The following is a 17,063-nucleotide window of genomic DNA, read 5'->3' as shown; positions in this document are numbered from 1 at the left end:
TAGGTAAAAAGAGGGCATCTCCCACTATTTTATTTTTAAACAATTATTTGTGAATTATTTACTTTATGTCAGGTATTGTGTTAAATACTGTGTGTGTGTATGTGTATGTAAAATCCCACAACATTCTCATTCTCACAACAAACTCCTCAGGATATCATCATTTCCATTTTACAAATAAAGAAACTATGGTTTCAAAAGCCTAAGCAATATCCTTAAGGTCAGAAATCTAGAACCAATTGAACTGGGATGTGAATTTCTATCTGCCTAACTCCAAAGTATGGGTTCTAAACTATCCTATATCTGAAGTGATGATAATAATAATCTGAAATGGGAAAGGGGTGACTAATAACGATGTCCACTTATTATGTTTATAGGAAACTGAAATGTGATCATTTACGACTATCTTTGTGGGTTGGATAATGATTATAAATATGTACCCGTGGATAGAAATTTATGAGTTATGATCTAAGCAAAAGATGGGTGAAAAATATAAAAGACTATGTAAATATGTGGTGCTTTTATACAAGCTTCTTCTTTAGCAGGACCTCTATTTTCCCTGAACTGATCTTGAGGGTCTTATATCATTATCGACTCTCTTAGCTAGAAATAATCTCATCAACTCTGAATTCCCAGAGCCTGTTAGAATATTTTTTATGACTAACATTCCTGCCTCTGGACATCTGCGCTTGCTGTTTTCCCTGCCTTCAACATTATCCTCCAAGAAACCTGTTAAGCTCATCTCCTCACTTCATGGAAGTGTCTGTTCAAATGAGACTGACCCTCCAGTCACATGACTTGACTAGGTCTTTTCTCATCACATTGTACAAAATAGCCAAGTCTCCCTCACCACAATTTTTCCATTGCCTTACTTTATTTTTCTTCAAAGCACTTCCTACCACTGAATATATTATTTAATATTTATGTATTTGTTTATTGACTGCTTCCATGACTCACATAAAAGCTCTGTAAGAACAGGGAATTTTTTGTTTGTTTATTGCTGCCCCAAATCTAGCACTTGGCACATAGCAGATGCTGAATATATGTCTGTTAAACAAATGAATGAATGACTGAAGAATGAATGAATATGGCCCTTTCTCTTTTGTATCATAGTTGGTAATACATGAGTCTTAACCTCACCTAGGAAACTGAACTTTTTGAGGTCAAGGTCAGTACCTGGCTCATTTTTACATCTCTCTAGTTCCTAACACAGTACTCATAATTTGTTTAGTGATCGAAAATTTGCAGAGATTTTATATATGTCTCATTTGTGATCTAAGGACTCTATAATATAGGTTGGTATTTTTATCCCCATCTGTTTTAGTCAGCTTGGCCTGCTTTAACAAAATACCACAGACTAGGTGGCTTAAAAAATATACATTTATATCTCACAGTTCTGGAGGCTGGGAAGTCCAAGAATAAGATGGCAGCTGATTTGGTTTCTGCTTAGACCCCTTTTCCTGGCTTGCAGACAGCCACCTTCTCACTGAGTTCTTACATGGTGGGGTGGGGGGAGGGAGGGAGAGAGGGAGGGGGAGAGAGAGAGAGAGAAAGAGAGAGAGAGAGAGTGCCCTTGTCTCTTCTTCTTATAAGGGCACTAATCCCATTCATGAGGGCTCCACCCTTATCACCTCATCTAAACTTACCTACCAAATCCCCACCTCCAAATATCATCATATTGGGGTTAGAGCTTCAACATATGAATTTGGGGAGGACACCAACATTTGGTCTAAAACACCATCTTACAGATGAAAAACCGTAAGTCAGAGAAATGTAATGATTTTTCCAAGGTCGGAGATAATGGATAAGTCAGATCTCAAGCCCAGTTCTTTTCTCTACAAGTCTAGGACTCTCTCTTTGAAGGGCCACTGCCTCTCCCTGTGTTAGGCTCATAAGCAACTACTGAACCAGGAAAGAATAAATGGATACTGAAGCAGTAGTCCCTTAGAGGTACAGAGGAGACAGGAATTGTAAAAACATTTCATACAGTCAATGTAAACGTAGATTTCTATTTTCAGGTTTTCTTGAATATTATTTTTTAATCAAACATGGCTTTAAATTTTTATTTTGTGATAGGAAATTTATCCTCACACTGTTACCCCCTCTGCTTTCAGGTTGAAGGAATAGAGGCTCTGTGAGGTAGAATAATTTGAATAGGCCACATAGCAACTAAGTTGAGAGAGACAGGATTTGAACTCAAGCCAGGCTGTCTCTTTTTATACCTACAAGGGAGCTCAGTTCTTAATATGGCCATTGAGAAAACACTGTGTGTCCTATTTGGTTTGCTTGCTCTGGTGGGCATGGTTTAGAATAGAGTTCTCTTCTCCCACAGAAGTAGAAAAGACATAAGCCTCTGAAAACTTGAAGCTTTGGTTATTAATTCTTCCCTAAGTGTGTGTGCGCGTGTGTGTGTGTGTGTATACACACAAACACATATATTTGGGGGGACATCCTTAAAGGACATGCATTTTTTTCCTGGATTTGATGAGCTCTTTAATCTCCAAATACTTGTGTAATCTGTCACTAAGCCCCAGAATTCCTGGAACCCTTATATAAAGTCAACCCAGATTCCAAACTTAATGAGATTTATCCACCACTAATCTCCATATCTATTTTTAACAGAAATATCTTACTTATTTTCAAGACAGAACATGTCTCTATAACATGCCATTGCAGCAAATTCTACATCCTTGTAGATCAGAGTGTAAGACAGAATACAGGGTTAGATCTCAACCCAGAGAATGCTTTATCTTTTATGTTTTAGGTTGCACTACAGATAGAAGGAAGAACTGTGAGATTTAGACATTAAGCAGACTAATTCAAACTCAAAGCAACATTTAAATTTGTTTGCCTGGGAATGCCTGATTATGTAATTCCATTCTCTGTTCTACCCTACCATGGGCCAAAACAAACCAAAACAAAATCCTGCCTTGTTTGATGCCAATAATAAATTCACATGAAAAGCTGCCTTTCCCCGGTACCCACTACACATAAAAAATTGTGACCTAAGCCAAGAACCTTCAGAGGAGCCACTTCAGAAGGTCTCCATCTCTGAAGCCAACAATGCCACTCCTTCTTCGGAACTGTTCATTGGAAGTGGATCCATCTTTTAAGGTTAGCTTGGGAAGAGAAACAGAAATGCTTGGAAGGCAAAACAAAGATGCCCATTCTACTTTTTGCACCTACAGTATGAAGGATTTTGCCTGATTAAGAGGGTGCTAAGGACCATTAAAGCTCCAATATTCTCTGGTGATCTGATTTTCCCCATATAACACGCTGTTCTGCCAATCCCTTATTTTCTTTCTTCACAGAAATCCAAACAACTTGACATGGAGTAGGCAGTTTAATATGATTTCCCTGTGAGTAAAATAAAATGAATTTTCTGAGGATGGAAACTGATTCACAGCAAATCAGTGCTGGAACAATCATTTTCTTCTTTGGCCTCTTATTCTGGATTCACAAGCCACACGGCACATGACACAGACAATTAGCTGTTTATCCTACTTCTGGCTGGCTTCAGAAAGTGTCAAAGCCTGTGCTAGAATAATGAAGAGAACACAGGTGTGCAGCATTTCCAGCAAATCCAGAGTTCCTGGGAAATAAATGTTTTCAAACTTTAAAATCTACTAAAACAGCTTCTTATTTAAAGTGTTGACACGGTAAAGGATCCTTTTCTTTAGCAGTCACTTTGCCAGCTTTTCTATTTGGCAAGTCTAAATTTTTGTAAGTGGGATTTATTTAAAGTGAGCACACCTGTGAGTAAACAGACCATTAGCCTCAGGACAGTGACATAATTCCTGGTGGACGGGCTGGAGCTGGTGTTTGGAGCCTGTGGCAGCAAGGCCATGAGGGTTCCTCACTGTCATTGCATTTAGAAGCTAAGAATCTTGGACGTGACATTTCTTAAAAGCACACATTTATTGCCCCCATCTGTATATGACTACTTCCAGAGTACTTTCATCATGATACCTAAGCAAGGTAAATAGAAAATACTTTTAAAATGAAGTCTTCCCAAGAGTCATTCTTGAATGTAAGTAAAAATAAAGTGTCAAAATAGCAATTCACAAAAAGAGGATGGCTGCAAAATGTTAAGATGCAGGCATGTACTCCGAATATTTTCTGAAGTAGACAGAGACCTTTCTCTCTTCTCCATGTGCACTCTGTATTTCCAAGCCTTCATTTAACTAAGCAGGGAATGGTTGAAATAAGCTGCTTTGAATATGAAACTAATTTGGGGAGGCTACAAAAGAGTCATTTTATAATAGCACTGGATCTGATAAAATTTTAACCTCCAAGTTTTCCTGAGGGACACTGTGAGGAAGATTTTTATTAAAACCCCCAGTTTCCAAGGCTTCAAGAGACACCACTGGCAGTGTAGGGCTGTCATCAGCATCACTTTTCACTTGATAGGATGTGCGGGGTGCTTTCTGAGCCTATGCAGAACCATAATGTTAGAGACTGAATGTTTGTCCCCCCAGAACTCACATGTTAGAAAACCTAACCCCCAATGTGATGGTATTAGGAGGTGGAGCCTTCGCAAGGTGATTTCATGAGGGTAGAGCCCTCATGAGTGGGACTAGTGCCTTTATGAAAGAGACACAGAGAGCTCTGTTGTCCCTTCTACCATGTGAGGATACAGCAAAAAGACAGCCATCTATGAACCAGGAAGCGGGCTCCAACCAGACAACAAATCTGCTGGAGCCCTGCAGCCTCCATAACTGTGAGGAATAAATGTCAGTTGGACTTCAGCCTCCATAACTGTGAGGAATAAATGTCTGTTGTTTAAGCCCCCCAGTCTATTACAGCCTTTTGTTATAGCAGCCTGCACAAAGACACATAGTAAGCCCTGATACTGCCTGACTGCACTGCTAAGAAGCAAACTTTATAAACTTCCCCTTCCTTCTTATAAACTCCAGCATTTTACCCGCAGCACCTTGGAAGCCCATACAAATCCCTGTCACATGTTGCTTAGTTTCTTTAAAGCTATTTATAGCTCAGGTTATATCCTCCTCCGACTCCTCTTTTTTTCTCCTCATTTCATAAACTGAGTGTCATGTTTCAACTTGTGAGGCTTGTTTTAATTGTTCCCTCCATCATTCCCCATGTTAGGGATAATTTGCAGTGGTTAGAGAAAAAAGTTATGCATCTGCCTAACATTCAGTGAACAGCTACATGCAAAACACTGTGCAGCATCCAAAGTTGAATCAGGGTCAGAACCAACTTTCACATAGTTTCAATTTATAGGAAAGATAAAACATAAAAAAGTATGTTACAAGAAAAGGACGGAAGAAGCTGTTAGATGTTAGTAGCAAGTTCCAAGGAAAATGACATTTGGTCTCCCCTGGAGATCAGGAAGAGTCTCATGGAAGTCATTTTTGGACTGAGCCTTGAAATATTCCTTTTAATTTTACATGAAGCAATATATTTAATTTTTCTGACATCACAGCCCCAGCAAGTGGTTTTGTACCGAATTTAATGGAAGTTCCGTAGAACACTTTGTGTGTGGGAGCAGGAAGAAAGGGAAGTAACCACAAAATTTCAAAAAACAAAAACAAAATCCTGGATAACTATTAGCATCTGTTCCATCCCACATTAATAAAATTCACCTGGAAATTCCGCAGAAAAGGAGACCAGAAAACAAGAGTGGAGGCAAAAGAGGGCATATTGGCAAAGAAAAAGTCACCCGGGAGGAGAAAGCCACAGAGCATTCCAGGGACAGACCTCACTCTCCCTCCCAAAACCAGGAGGATGCTCAGCAGGGATGCTGAGGCTTTACTAGATCTATCTCCCCCAAATAATGCTGAGTATGCAGCACCCAAGGGAAAAGAAGGGGGGAAGGCAGGGCGTGAGCAGGCTGGGGGTGGGCATGAGGGAAAGAAGCACACTTAATGAAGGAGATGGTGAAGGGTGAAAGAGGTGGATGTGTATATCGAGAGAGACAGTGATGAGGTGCACTTAAACTGAAAAGCAATGTCCTAAGTTTCAATATTAAACAAAAAATAGATTTTCTTACTATTCCTACCCTACACTGAACTTAGTAACAGTTAGTTTTTTAAAAATTAATTGTGTGTCTGTGTGTGTGTGTGTTTCATTAATAATTTGCTCTTGCCTGAGAGAGGCCAGTGATCGTATTGGGTTGAGGCTCAGCATGGTTACACCTGTACCCGGAAGGATGCCCAGAGTTTCCACAAACCCGGGACCTCCCAAGCCACGCAAAGCTAGTACATTCAGGGGGCTGGTTTGCCCATCATCCCCTGTGCAAAAACCCAGGTTTAGGACCCCAGGGCTGTTTATGGCCTGGGACTTCCCCTCATGGAACCATTTCAGTGTCTGGCTGGGCTTCTCAGGTGGAGTGTAGAGGACAGGTTCAACTCAGGTATGACTTCCTGAAGATCTGGGTCCGAAAAGACTGAAGACAGGCTATTCCCCAGCACAGTGATGGAGTCAGGACCCCTTGGGCCCCCAGGCTTTTAAAGTGCTGAATTCTAAATTGGGTGTTAGAATGGCCAAATGTGCCTTCTCCTGGGACATCCACGTCTCCAGGAAGTTGCTCTGCCTCCATTGGGGCCATGGCAAGAAAATGATACCTGCTGCGGAAGAGACTCATCTTGGAGGGAACTCCTGCAAAAACCCATCTGTCCTTGAGATGCCATCTCAGGCTCCTGGGACCCAAGACCCATCATAGGATTGTGTGACATCAAATCAGACCCCACTGAAACACCATGAGGAAGCATGTTGGTTCCCATGGTAACCAAAGAGGGCATGTGGTTATAGTGAGGAGTGGTTGGGTCATTCCCATGGGGTTGAGTGTTGGCATCAGAACGTGAAATTCGAGGATTTTTATGTATTAATGCCCATTTCTGGCAGGTTATTCATTGATGAGAAGTTGAGTGAAGGAGCTGGAGGGGAGCTTGTCATCTGAGTTGATTGCCATCTTGATGGCATAATGGAATAATCAGGTAGAACTGGACATTGCAAACTTGAACATTTAAGACACCACAATGGAGAGCAGGCTTGGGGAAGGATAGGCTCTGGAGGCGAGTTGTACTAGAGAGAAGACATCTGGCTATTCACAGAAGCAGATCACCCACAGAGCAGCAGCAAACACTAAGAAGGCTGTTTAATGAAGGCAGCAGCATCTGGGCCTGCCATCAGGCCTACCATGTACAATGGAATCTGGAGGCACTTGAGGTTTCCTCAGGGTGAGCCCAGCATTGATGACTGGACAGTACACGGTGGGAGGTTGCAGAGGGTTCAGACCAGGAGAATGCACAGGGCTTTTGCCCCAGGCCATTTCAAACTGGAGGAGCTGTGTTGAGGCTAATGGGGTTTCTAGAGGGTTGAGATGTATTGGTGGCTATGACAGAGCTGGCCATTAGTCCTTCTGGTGAGTCCGATTGTTTCTCTGAGATTCTGCAAACCACCGTTGCTTCCTGGACCTTGAGACACTGAAAGTATGGCCTAAAGCCCAGGACATACTCCTGCTGAGGACGCTCACCAGATGGCAGGGGAGCCAGCTTCTGCTCAGCAGGCAGCATCTCGGAGCCACCTGAGTGCAAGTCATCATCTCCCCAGGGCACACTGAGCCTCTCATCTTTTGAGGTGTCATCTGAAAGTTGGATCCCTTGTTGATATTTAAGTTGACATTTCCTTTCATGACATTAAGGACCATCCCAAACTCAAATTCCCAACCAGGGCTCATTGGTGGGGAATCGTTTTTGGAAAGTTATCCTGGCAGGACTGCAGGAAAATGGGAATGTTCACTGAGAGCCTGGGATCATGCTAGTCATCTCCATGTTGGACCTTATTCCTGTTATGCTTATCCCAGGGAGACCACCTTGAAATTTCTCTGCAAGCTGCTGTTGAAGCATCTCTGCAGAGAATCTTTGGGGGTTTTGGAAGCAATCCCATCAATCAAAAAGACCCCCTGGCCAGGAAAGAAGTTTCAATTATTTGGAATTTTTGACATGTTGTCTGGCCAACTGACTCCAGAAAGACGTGGTCTGGATGCAGGGTTGGTGACATTTGCCCTTCCATTTCAGATTATCATTCCTGCAAATCCAGGAAGGCATAGCTGATCCCTGGTATGTTGCAGTCGAGGGCCGTGTGCCTAAGAGCAGAGAACATGGTGCAGTCGTACTATCAGAAGATGGTTCTGCGTGCCCAGGTGCCCAGCCTTCACTAGGGGTCATCTGGTATCTAGGGAGAGGCCCTTAGAGAAATTCTAAGGTCCGTGCAGATAAACCTTTGTAACCTGGAGGGAGTGCTAGGGTACAGCCACTTTTCCCTGATACCTCTTCTTCTGTTTATTAAAAACTCCTGCTATAATTTCAGCCAAACTAACTGCTCAGGAGTCATATGATCTGGGTGGTTGGGTCTTAGGGGCCCAGACAGGGAGTTCATGGAAGGTGGAATCACTTCATCTGGACAAAAGGGCACATCTCTGTATCCTGGAAGGACAAGTGGAGCCTCCACAGCTGTCTGGGACCCAGGTCCCTTACCTAAGCTTTGTTACTAAGCCACTCTGGCCTGTATCAACCCTTCTGGTTTCTTTGGAGGTTCATTTAACACTCCAGCATTCTGCATCCCTTGTGCTGCTACGAATGTCTTCTCATCAGGGGAAAGCATGCGCTAGATTTGACAGTGTGTAAGGAGTGCTCCCGATGCTGAAGCTGCTCATGACGTAGTCTATCTGGCGTTTCTCCCAGGGTGGGGGGATCTCCACTGGACACTAGTGGAGGGAGGTGGGGAAGGAGTACACTGGGATCTGCCAGAGCCATTGGCCCTGTAGGAGACAGAGGTAACTGCTTGGTTTGGGGGCATCAGGCCTGGAGCACTACCGTGTCGGAGCAGTGGAGTAGAGCTGGCAGGGCTGCCTGCAGAAGGAATCAGTTTGTTTTCTACCCCAGGCTTATCTCAGGGGACATATGGGAGCAGCAGGTGTGGGTGCTGGTGCCAGAACACACAGAGTTGGCTGCGGTGTGGTATTCGGGGAAGAATTCCAACCCTGGTTGGCTGGAGCTGGGAGAGGTTTCAGGTCATTCCAAAGGCACATATCTGCCTGTTCACAGAGGTATGCTTCTCTCTGTCTTGCTGCTAGGGATGTCATGGATGTGAAAAGGGGCAGCAGTTTCAACTTGACCCTTAGTGCAGAATCTGCAGCTTGAAAACATACACACTATTTGGTCTAATGTCTTCAGAGCAGGTGTGGGCTTTGGATAATAGTCTGGCTGTGGAAAGGTCTGGAAGAGCTGTGGGTCATGTAATATGATGGGGTCATCAGTGCGTTGTGCACTGGGAATCCTGGGACTTTAGTGGTCAGCAGAATTCTATTCTTCAGTCACAGGAGCTCTGACCAAAGCGGTGAGGCGGCGGGGGATGGGGAATACCTTGCTCCCTTGGCACCATCTGCAGCCCCATTCTTCAGGTCCAGGCTCCCACCAGGCCAAAGGAGTGCTTACAGTGTATGGCTCCCACTCTTGGAGTCATTAAGAGGGGGGACTAGGATTGACTGGCCAGTCCCCTTGTTTTCTCTGCCTGGAGAATTTGAAAGGCAGGTGGGGATTCCCAGATGGGGTCATCACTGTAAGGGAAGGCCATCATCTCCTGCTTTGACTTGGACTTTGACTCTTTTTTTTTTTAACATCTTTATCGGAGTACAATTGCTTCACAATGGTGTGCTAGTTTCTGCTCTATAACAAAGTGAATCAGCTACACGTATACATATATCCCCATATCTTGTCCCTCTAACGTCTCCCTCCTACCCTCACTGGACCACCCCTCTAGATGGACAAAAGCACAGAGCTGATCTCCCTGTGCTATGCAGCTGCTTCCCACTAGCTATCTATTTTACATTTGGTAGTGTAGATATGTCCATGCCACTCTCTCACTTTGTCCCAGCTTACCCTTCCCCCCCTCCCTGTGTCCTCAAGTCCATTCTCTACGTCTGTGTCTTTATTCCTGTCCTGCCCCTAGGTTCTTCAGAACCATTTTTTGTTTGTTTTTTTAGATTCCATATATATGTGTTAACATATGGTATTTGTTTTTCTCTTTCTGATTTACTTCACTCTGTATGACAGACTCTAGGTCCATCCACCTCACTACAAGTAACTCAATTTTGTTTCTTCTTATGGCTGAGAATATTCCATTGTATATATGTGCCACATCTTCTTTATCCATTCATCTGTTGATGGACGCATAGGTTGGTTCCATGTCCTGGCTATTGTAAAAAGAGCTGCAATGAAAAGATACTTGATACGATTTCAATTTTCTTAAATTTACCAAGGCTTGATTTGTGACCCAAGATATGATCTATCCTGGAGAATGTTCCATGAGCACTTGAGAAGAATGTGTATTCTGTTGTTTTTGGATGGAATGTCCTCTAAATATCAATTAAGTCCGTCTTGTTTAATGTATTATTTAAAGTTTGTGTTTCCTTATTTATTTTCATTTTGGATGGTTTGTCCATTGGTGAAAATGGGCTGTTAAAGTCCCCAATGATTGTGTTACTGTTGATTTCCCCTTTTATGGCTGTTAGCATTTCCCTTATGTATTGAGGTGCTCCTATGTTGGGTGCATAAATATTTACAATTGTTATATCTTCTTCTTGGGTCAATCCCTTGATCATTATGTAGTGTCCTTCTTTGTCTCTTCTAATAGTCTTTATTTTGAAGTCTATTTTGTCTGATAATGATAATTGCTACTCCAGCTTTCTTTTGGTTTCCATTTGCATGAAATATCTTTTTCCATCCCCTCACTTTCAGTCTGTATGTGTCCCTAGGTCTGAAGTAGGTCTCTTGTAGACAGCATAGATACAGGTCTTATTTTTGTATCCATTCAGCCAGTCTATGTCTTTTACTTGGAGCATTTAATTCATTTACATTTAAGGTAATTATCAATATGTATGTTCCTATTACTATTTTCTTAATTGTTTTGGGTTTCTTATTGTAGGTCTTTTCCTTCTCTTTTGTTTCCTGCCTAGAGAATTTTCTTTAGCATTTGCTGTAAAGCTGGTTTGGTGGTGCTTTTGCTTGTCTGTAAAGGTTTTAATTTCTCCATCGAATCTGAATGAGATCCTTGCTGGGTAGTGTAATCTTGCTTGTAGGTTTTTCTCTTTCATCACTTTAAATATGTACTGCCGCTCCCTTCTGGCTTGTAGAGTTTCTGCTGAAAGATCAGCTGTTAAGTTTATGGGTATTCCCTTGTATGTTATTTGTTGTTTTTCCCTTGCTGCTTTTAATATTTTTTCTTTGTATTTAATTTTTGATAGTTTGATTAATATGTGTCTTGGCATGTTTCTCCTTGGATTTATCCTGTATGGGACTCTGTGCTTCCTGGACTTAACTATTTCCTTTCCCATATTAGGGAAGTTTTCAACTATAATCTCTTCAAATATTTTCTCAGTCCCTTTCTTTTTCTCTTCTTCTTCTGGGACCCCTATAATTTGAATGCTGGTGCATTTAATGTTGTCCCAGAGGTCTCTGAGAGTGTCCTCCATTGTTTTCATTCTTTATTCTTTACTCTTCTCAGTGGTAGTTATTTCCACTATTTTATCTTCCAGGTCACTTATCCGTTCTTCTGCCTCAGTTATTCTGCTATTGGTTCCTTCTAGAGAATTTTTAATTTCATTTATTGTGTTGTTCATCATTGTTTGTTGGACTTTGACTTTTTTGTGGTGGAGTTCCTCCCTTTAGGGTTACTGGACTGCACTGGTTGAATGACTGAGCCTGCAGTCACAGACAGGGACAGGCTCTCTGAGTTCTTCTTGGACCACAGCAGAAGCAATTGCTGAGTCAGTGACAGTGGCTTGCTGCTTGCTGGGTGCGTTCCTGCATGTTGGCTGCTGGTATACCTTGTTCCTCTTTGTTTTTCTGTGCTCTGGAAGTGGGTTTTGCAGCTTCAGCATTCTCGGAGTGTGCTTCCTGCTGCCAGAGGAGAACCTTGCATGTTGAGGGCACACAATACACAAGGTCCACCATGCTGCCGTGCTGATCCTGGAGCTCTGGGGCCTAGGAGCCATGTTCTCAAAGGCAACCCCCACCTTTCGGGAGTTCAATTTGCTCTTTAATCTACATTGGGACACAAAAGAACTTTGCAAAGATGATCTCTGCCACCTAAACTGAAGTGACTTTCTAGGTGAAAACTGGGCTGACACCAGCTAGTTCCACATTTAGTCCCTGGAGGCAGGGTGGTGGCAGGGAATGGGGAGTGGGCTTGGGTCCAGGTCCCAGCCAACTGTTTAGCTGGGTGGCAGCCTCCCCTCTTCTGTCTCCCCACTGCAGCTCTTAGAGTGTTTTAACCACTGGAAGGACCAGGTAAAGAAAGCATATAATAAATAAGCTTGGAAAGGTTAGTTGGCACAGATTGTAGGAAAGTCTTAAATGCTAGATAATAAATTTGGAGGGTTTCTTTGGTAGGGAGTGGGGAACTACTGAAGATTTCTGAACACGGGAGCCACATGATCTTGACTTGGCTTTAGAATGATTCACTCTCCTATTACTGTTTAGAGGAAAAAGAGTCAAGATACTTCCAGATGCAAGTAAGAGAATACCAAACCAAGATGGTTTGGATGATAGAGATTTATTACCTCATATAATAAGAAGTCCCGTAACTATAAAGAGAGATTCAGTTGTTTTTCCCAGAGCAATGATGATATTTGAAACCAAGAGACTGACTGAGGGTGTCAAGAAAGGACACAGAAACAACAGCAACAAAAATTGACCAATAACAGAAATCTGTAGAACGTCAAGGAGGAAAACTGGGAAGCAGAAAAACAACAAAATAAATTCCTTATTATCTAATTTTTGCTACTTCTAGTTTAGTATGAGAGCTCACCTCTACCCCCCAAATGATTATTTTTAAATGAAAATAGTTCAATATGAATACTCATTCTCTCAGGAATATTACATTCTCATTTCAGAAAACCAATTTAGCCAAGCATAAGGATAACTGAAAGAGCCCTTTCTCTATAGACAAGACCTCTGATCCATATCAAAATAATTTTATTTACTGTCACCAAAAGTAATTAGAGCATTCATTCCTAGTGGCCACTGGTCATCTTATGAGAAGTTTCCACATTCATATAGGGAGCACCCCTGAAATCTGTAAAGAAACTCAGGAACACACAGAGCACCGTTTCCTCCCTGGAAACAGGAGCAGGAAGCTGCTACAGCTGTCTGTAACCAGGCAAGGTGCTCATCAAGAATTTCAGAATGCCCAGGTCAGGGGCACCTCTTCACATGTCTTGGCACAGTGCCCTCCAAGATCTTACTGTGATCACCATGAGATCCTATTTTGTACAGCAGGATAAAGGGATGTAGATTTGAAACTGAAAAATGAAAACACTATTCTCCATCTTTTACTTTTGACTGAGCATAGTTAACACATCACCTCTATCACTCTTCTGAGCACTCCGGGTGCGAGTGGCAATACCCAGCCAAGGCAGGTGTCACTCAGTGCTCTGTCACATAATTGGTTTTTTTTTTTGCCAATAGACCAAAATGACACAGTCATAAGAAATGTGCACTAATGATTCTGCGAGGAAACCAAAGGGGATGTTGAACCTTTGTAGATGATGAATTTGATGTCAGACAACCTGCCCTTGCAGATTGATTCTACTGCCCACACCTCAGGACTCAACTCCTTGCCCTTGGGGTGATGTGCTTTTGCCACAGACAATAATGATAAGGTCTAAATTGAAACTGACAGTGCTACATTCTGTACAATTATACCAGAGCTTTTAATTTAAAAAGCTCAATTGTATAATTTTTAGGTTGATCCCTCAGATACCATGTATTTCTTCAGTGGATTTGAATGAATGAAAAAATAAGTAAATATCTATAGATGTATAGATACAGGTATAGACAGTTAATATTTACTGGGTACTTAGTATGTGCCAATATGTTTACATATATTAAATCATTTAAACCTTATGAGGAAGATACTGTTATCATTATATTCTTTTCATAGATGAGAAACAACAGGAATAGAAAAAGACATTGATAGATGGGTTACAATGAATTCCAAAATGAAAGTAACAAGTAGAATGTCAACAATGACATTTGCATATCCCCAATTTATACATACTTATTTTGTCTTTTTTTTTTTTTTCCTTTCTCCCAGCTTCCCCACACAAAACAGTTTTGAACCTGGATAGGCTGAGCAACCATCCTCAGGACTGTAAGGGAAAGCTGCTGTTAATTAGAAGCTCTTAATTAGCAGCTTTCCGGAAGACAATGTTCCATTCTCCTCTGGAACAATGTGTCCATGGACATTTGCCTCCAAGAGGTAGCTGGTAAAGAGCTCGTGGTGGCTCTTCTAATCCAGTCTTCATATTTTGCAGTTACAACATGCACTCAATTCAATGCGTTAAGTAATTAGTTCTCAGCATCTGTGAACTGAGGACCTATTTCCAGAATGATTTAGTGCAGTTTCCTCTGAAGTCCCTGATAACAGAGGAAATAATTAGGCTCAGAAGGGTTTTACTTAAAACCTTGTATCTCTACTTATATAAAATGACTGTGCTAATTAAGCCTCTCATAAATTTCCCTGCCATGCTTCACTCTGAGGACTTGGGTCTTCACCTCAGGTTTTCCCTCAGGGTCTGGCATAGTGCTGGGAACACCCTAAGGTGGGAGCCGCTCAGATTGGAATCCCTAGAGACATGTAATTCACTTTGGGACACAGGCTCTTCTCTTGTACGGCTGGCCATACATTCAAATGTGTTTTTGTTTTTGTTTTTTTTTCTGTAATCATATTTAAGTCAGTCGGCTTAAGGTTAAAAAAAATACTGGTCTAATCAGGGCTACATCAAGTGTGGTCTACAGACCAGCTGATGGTCTGTGGATTGTTACTGGCCATTTCATGGAACAATAAGTATAAAACATGGGAGCAAGCATGTAGAAACTTTTATAGCAATTTGACAGAATAATTTCCTTTATGTCCATTAAATTTAATAATTTTTAAAAAATGGGTCTTACATTTTTATGTCATTTTTTGGTTTCATTTTTATATAATTCATCTTCTAACAGTTGAGTTTTTTCCCTTCATAAGGATCATATTTCCTGCTTTTTTGCATACCAGGTAATTTTTTTTTAAATTGGATTGGGGACTGTGTAAATTTTCACTACTGGGTACTGAATTTTGCTGTATTCCTTTATGTAGCTGTGGTCTTTGTTCTGGCATGCAGTTATGTTACCAGGGCTCAGTTTGATCCTCTCAAGTGTGCTTGTAGGCTGCCTCTAAGCAATAAGCTGAGGTGACAGGTCTCACCTTGTTTGTTTCTTTCCTCTGAAGGGATCACACTCCTAATGTGACTTTTGTTCAATATCTGAAAACCATTGTTTCATATATTATTCTGGTTTCCTAACTGTTTAAGGTAGAAGAGTGAATCAATCCCTTTTACTTCATTATGGCTAGAAACAGATGTACTAGGACTTCATCTTAACATCCTTCATCTTGATATCCAGTAATTCACTGGTGGTAATTTTACTGTATTTTATAAAAGTATCAATCTATAATGGAAGAGAAGTTAAACAACAAAATAAAGCAAAAAAGGGACTTCCCTGGTGGCACAGTGGTTGAGACTCTGCCTGCCGGGGCAAGGGACACAGGCTCGAGCCCTGGTCTGGGAAGGTCCCACATGCCATGGAGCAGCTAGGCCCATGTGCCACAGCTACTGAGCCTGCGCTCTGGAGCCCACGAGCCACAACTACTGAGCCCGCGTGCCACAGCTACTGAAGCCTGCATGCCTAGAGCCTGTGCTGTGCAACAAGAGAAGCCATCGCAATGAGAAGCCTGCGCACCGTGAGTAAGAGTAGCCCCGCTCAAGGCAACTAGAGAAAGCCCATGTGCAGCAATGAAGACACAACACAGTCAAAAATAAATAAATAAATAAAAATTAAAAAAAAAATAAAATAAAGCAAAAAAGAACAAAAAAAACAAACAACTCAATTAAAAAATGAACATACAATTTGAAAAGACATTTCACCAAATAAGATTTATAAATGGCCAATAAGCACATGAAAAGATACTCAAAATCACTAATCATTAGGGAAATGCAAATCAAAACCACAATAAGATACCACATTATATCCATTAGAATGGCTATTTTAAACAACAACAAGAAGCTCCAGAAAATAACAAGTCTTGGTGAGGGAGAAATTGAAACGCTTGTCCATCACTAATGGAAATATAAAATGGTGCAGCCTCTGTAGCAAACAATATGGCAGTTCCTCAGAAGATTAAGAATAGAATTACCCTATGATCTATCAATTTCACTTCAGGATATACACTCAAAAGAACTGAAAGCAGAGACACAAACAGATACATGTACACCATATTCATAGCCGTCTTATTCACAATAGCCAAAAGGTGAAAGCAACTCAAGTATTTATAGGATGAATAGATTTTTTAAATGTGATATATCCATACAACAGAATACTATTCAGCCCTAAAAATGAAGGAAATCATGACATATTCTACAACACGAACGAACCTTGAAGACATTGTAAGTGAAATAAGCCAGACAGCAAAGGACAAATACTGTATGATTTCACTTACATGAGGTACCTGGAATAGTCAAATTGATAGAGTCAAAAAGTAGAAGAGTGGTTGCCAGGGGCTGGGGAGAGATCGGAATGGGGAGTTATTGTTCAATGGGTATAGAGTTTCAGTTTGGGAAAATGAAAAGTTTTAGAGATGGGCACTGGTGGTTGCACAGCAACATGAATGTACTTAATGCCGCTGAACTGCATGCTTACAAATGGCAAAATGGTAAACTTTATGTTATGTGTATTTTACCACAGAAAAAGAATACTTAAAAAAGCAACTTCATCTCCCCTCCAGATAGCTTGAGAATCACTGGATTTCAGAGGCTGAAGGTAGGAAAAGGCCTAAGTGAGGGGGAGTTTGATAAACTTTCTACCAGGGTTAAAAGATGACAAACAATACCCTTTCAGGCCACCCAGGCACTCTGGCCAGGGAACCAGGAAGGTCTGTCAAATCTTACAGAACGTGCCACAATGGCTATTTTTGTATTATCTGTTTTCCTACTCAATTACCAGTGA

General features: G+C 41.5%; 2 pseudogenes; both read right to left on the bottom strand.

Moving 5' to 3' along the window:
• LOC109548991 (B-cell CLL/lymphoma 9 protein-like) overlaps positions 1 to 7,044 on the bottom strand; it is a 34,825-nt pseudogene extending 27,781 nt beyond the window's left edge.
• Positions 7,045 to 7,104: 60 nt separating this feature from the next.
• On the bottom strand, positions 7,105 to 11,975 carry LOC141275666 (B-cell CLL/lymphoma 9 protein pseudogene; annotated as a pseudogene).
• Positions 11,976 to 17,063: the final 5,088 nt, after the last annotated feature.

This window comes from Tursiops truncatus, chromosome 3 (assembly GCF_011762595.2).
Source record: "Tursiops truncatus isolate mTurTru1 chromosome 3, mTurTru1.mat.Y, whole genome shotgun sequence".
NCBI classification, from domain to species: Eukaryota; Metazoa; Chordata; class Mammalia; order Artiodactyla; family Delphinidae; genus Tursiops; species Tursiops truncatus.
Note: the sequence above shows the minus strand (reverse complement) of the source record. Positions and strands in the feature narration are given on the sequence as shown.